Raw genomic sequence first — 4898 nt, forward strand, 5'->3', positions numbered from 1 at the left:
AATTAAGAGAAGTGACCGACGCTTCTGTGCGAACTTCAAGAAACTTAGGAAAAAAATGTTTCGGCTCATTAAGGACGTCAGAAAATTTATTGGATTTCTCAATTTAGGAGAGAGAAAACTTTCCTTTTGGTGTGTTTGGCCGTAAAACATTTTGACTATACAACTTTTTATAAGTGAATCAGCCGTGAAATATTTTTATTTTATTCTACATCTTTATATAAGCAAAGTCAAGAATGAATCTGTTTTTGGACTTATATTTAAGCTATCTCCACAACGGTAGCTCATTGACGAGTTAACAATACGTGGTTATCTATGATGATTTTCCACTAACATATGTTGGAATTTGATATTAAATCTTATTCGTGGATATTATTAAAATCTATTAGAGTAACTTACGTTTGCGACAATTATCATAAATAGCCCCGTAAAATGTTCATATCAACCAATGGAGGAGGAACAAAAAAGTCTATCGTCCTTTTCTAATTTTTCCTTAGGTATAGATGGAGATTCAGTAAAGGTGCATTGTTCGAATTTCTTTTATATGCAAAAGATACTACCTCCTCCCTGCAAATGTTATTACATGCATTCTCGAATGCAAAGCAAGACTTGACAGGGTATTTTTTCATTGAAATATGTCTGTTGCGGAAACATGATGCCACAAGAGGAATACTATTCAGAATCCTGTTTTTTTTTTTTTTTTTTTTTTTTTTTTTTTTTTTTTTTTTTAATAATAAAAATGACTAAAGCAACTATTTTGTTATATTTATATTTTATCGGTACTGAAATTTGTACCTCTGTTCCTTATCCATTTTTCAAGTAATTTTCTGGTTTATTTATCAAGTTTTCATAACAACCTGACGCTGTTCGTATGGCTAAAGAAATGCTATGGCTTTTGAAGATGAAAAGAATATAGGCTATTCCGAATTTCCTTTGTTATGTTCAGATGTGCATGTCGTGTTTTAATGATGAATTGAAATAATTTTTGGGTCATTTATCTTAATAGATTTTTTTTTTTTTCGCAATGAAAATATACAGATACTAAATCTAAGAACTTCATCTCTAGCATATGATAATTTGGTGGTCGAACTGTAATAGTTATATTCGAAATACTGCACTTTTCCAAATAAATCTTCGTCTGTCTCTTCATGCTAAATAGGTTAGTTACCTCCTGCGCTTTTTACTAATTTCCGATTCAGGTAATTAGGAAAGTTCATGAAGTTCTGGTAAGTTTTATCCAATTGAGTTCTGTGATTTTGTCCTCTATGTATTTGTGAGTGAGTTTGTTCCCTTACGTTAGGTATCGTATAGAGATGAGTTTCAGATATATAACTCTAACCCAAAATATCTGTAAATATATTTCCTTCAATTATTTAACTTTTCCTCGTTATATAATTTTCCTTCTTTTATTAGTATGAAACTTGATAAGCATTAAATTGAATTGGTATCCTACTGACACCAAATATTATAATATAAATCTTATGAAGGTGTGAACAGTAAATCTTTCTGGATCCATGAGGAATGTAAACCGTTTTCATAATATACTTCACTTTCAAAACATAAGTATGGATCTTTTTTTTCTGTTGCCAAATGTTAGTAAAGTTTTTAACTGATTTTCCATCATTTTTCACATTGGCTAGTCTTTTAAAGGTTAATATACACTTCAGGAATTTTCTTTTATTCAAGCATTCCTTCTTTTGAAAGAGTTTAAGTAGATTTAATACTATCGTGTAACATATCTTTGCGTTAAACATTGCTCTAAGCCGTGTGCGTATATTTCTAAGCTCTTAAAATCAAGATATTCAAACATAACAGAGTATTCAGAAAGTAATATTACCCCTACTTAATTGATCATTCATAAAACACTATACGTCCCATGGTAAGCTATTCCATTACTAAAACAGTAGATAATGAGTTAACTAAGATATTAGTTGTTACTTATGAGTTGGTTGGTCTTATCAATAACTACTCATAAATCAATGAATAAAGATTCATTTATCGGAATCTTCCTTAGCAACTTCTTGAATTATCTTTTAATATATATTAAGATATACATATGATCTTATTTCCTCAAATGTACATTGAAGGTAGAAAGCATCAACATCGACCCATGTTTAAATTTTGTAATGCTCTGGATGTTCTTACCATATATACCATTTTAATTAGGGGATTAGTTTCTCAGGGTAGAGTTATACCTTAATTCATCATGAGGTATGTCTAAAAAAAAAGAATAGAATATGTATAAAAAATATAAGACTTTTTCAATCACTAGTTTCATAAGATTATACCTGCTGGTTTCTATCAAGTTTCTTTGCTGTTGCTGTTTCATAATCCAGTTATTGATTCGTGGACAAAATATCCTTGAATAGTAAACTGATTTCAGGACATAAAAAGGTTTTGAAAAGGCAAATCACATTTATTGAGATGAACACCTTCGTTATCAATGGATTATATATAAAAGTACAAACATTTTTATTACAGATTTTAACACTAAAACCTAACATGATTCCCATATTTCCAATTATGTGTTGATGAAAGGGGACAAGTAATGTTTTTATATCCTTGGCGAGATTCAAACGAAGTCAAACATTGAAACATATAATAATATAGGAAGATGCTTCCACTAATAATAGTCTGTGTGGGGGTATGAAAAGCCTAAAACTTCTTATTTCAGCCGCACTGCAAGCACACATTTCCTTAGTTTGCATTTTCCTGAACTAATTCTTTATGTAGTTGTATTTGCTGGTTGTATCACGTTTTGGTGTTTCTTTTCAGGGACGAGGAACATCCGTGCAAGGGGCAAGACGCAGGGAAAGTATCCTCTACTTCAGGTGGAATTTGACTGCAGTTGCCGCTGTAGGAGAGGAAAGACACGGTGGAAGTTGAGAAGCTTTTGAAGTGGGCACTGCCAAAAACACTCTCTCGCTGTTGCAGTAACACCTTAACACACGCGCTACACTTTTCTTTCCTCTTACCTTCGTCGAGCTCGTCTGAGGACATCCTACGATCACCGTACCCTTGGGCCGTTGCTTTACGCCTGTCTAACGAATAATGATAACCCCGTACACTGTACCTAGAAGGATCTCTGCCCTCAGCGTGGAGATTATTCACAAATATCGCCGGGACTCTACACCTAGGCAGCGAATTACATCGCTTATGTTGACTGGTTTTTGACGCAGTGTCAAAGTTTTCTCCGTGAACGTCACAGCTTTTGTCGTCGAAGAAGCTCGAGTTATTGGCTCTCCTTGGTATGACGCCAATCTCCCTCTTTTGCTGACCCTTCTGACTGACGATAACATCAGCCGTGTGGATGACCGAAGCCGTGATGTCAGGGACGCATTGGCTGATATCGGTCGTGACGCTGTGAAGCGAAGAGTTTTTCCTTTTGGAAGCAGGAAGGAACGAAGAGGACGACGGTCTTTGCGACAACTCGTGACTCGACCCATCACCAGAGAGACCTCTCTGGCGTAGAGTAGGAGACTTGGGGACAGGCTGGGCACTGAGGCAATTTAGCAAGGAGGCAACGTCTTGGAATCCAGCGAGAAAACCTTGGTCTCCTTCAGTGTCCCCACCTGCAAATTGAAAATAAATAACTTTAAAAACTCAATAAAAGTAAAAGTTAAATCTACCAATTAAGGTTTCATTAGTGCAGTATATTGTATGTATTAGATTCATACACAAGTAGGGACATTTATAAAAGTTTTTTAGAATATTACATGAAAAATATTGCTTATAAAAATAAATGGAGAAACATAATGCCTAGTAACTTTGGATCGACAGGATATGGCATCTATTGAGAAAGTACAAATATTAACTATAACTAAGCTACTATAAGAACTGCTATTTTCATGCCTATCTTCGTTTAACAAGAATTCACATTATTATGTGCCAAAATTTAAATTCAATAAGTTTTGATACAAATCCTATTTAGTTTTGGGATATATCTTTTTGACATAGCCTAGTCTCGCATCATATTGAGGGAAATACAGTAAACGATTAACGTCCAAGTGAGATAAACTCGTCGATGCACAACAGGCAATATGATTATCTCCCCACCTGATGAACGAGAACCGATCTACCATGTAATTGAAACCTATCTGCACAATAGCGAATGGAATTTGATCGATTATAGAAACTAGTTGCTTTGGGTTTCATAAAACGGCTTTCAGATATATTAGAATTTTCACTCTCGTTATTGTTATTTCCAGTGCATACATCTCATCTTGAGGAAACTTGAGAAGGTTGAACGATTCTTAAAGATTTACCAAGAAACCAATATTGACTTGAGAATACTAGGAAGGCATTGACTAGTGGTTCGAAACATTGTGCAGGTAGATAATTATTATTATTCTTCTTCTTCTTTGTCTAAATTTTTTCCCACTTCTATATGGGGTCGATGTCTCTGGTCAACTTTTTCCATATACCTCTGTCCCACACCTCATCACCGGTTAATCCCTTTGACCTTAGGTCATCCTTAATACAGTCCACCCACCTTCGCTTTGGTCTACCTCTCCTTCTCGTTCCCTGTACCTCCATCTCCATCACTCTCCTCCCAATACACTGTTCATCTCTTCTCATTACATGACCGTACCACCTCGGTCTACTTTCTTGGATCTTATCTGATAGTTCTCTAACTCCTGTGGTACCCCTAATTACTCAATTCCGTATATTATCTCTTCTTGGCACCCCACACATCCATCTCAATTATTATTATTATTATTATTATTATTATTATTATTATTATTAGCTAAGATAAAACCCTTGTTGTAAAAGCAGGATGCTATAAGCCCAAAGGCTCCAACAGGGATAATAGCCCAGTGAGGAAAGGAAATCATGAAATAAACTACAAGGGATGTAATAACAATCAAAATAAGATACTCTAAGATTGTTAACATTAAATT

General features: G+C 34.6%; 1 pseudogene; it reads right to left on the reverse strand.

The window, feature by feature from the left end:
- Nucleotides 1–2434: 2434 nt before the first annotated feature.
- Nucleotides 2435–4898, reverse strand: part of LOC137657155 (putative neural-cadherin 2) — a 228717-nt pseudogene continuing 226253 nt past the window's right edge.

Source organism: Palaemon carinicauda, chromosome 18 (genome assembly GCF_036898095.1).
Source record: "Palaemon carinicauda isolate YSFRI2023 chromosome 18, ASM3689809v2, whole genome shotgun sequence".
Classification (NCBI taxonomy): Eukaryota; Metazoa; Arthropoda; class Malacostraca; order Decapoda; family Palaemonidae; genus Palaemon; species Palaemon carinicauda.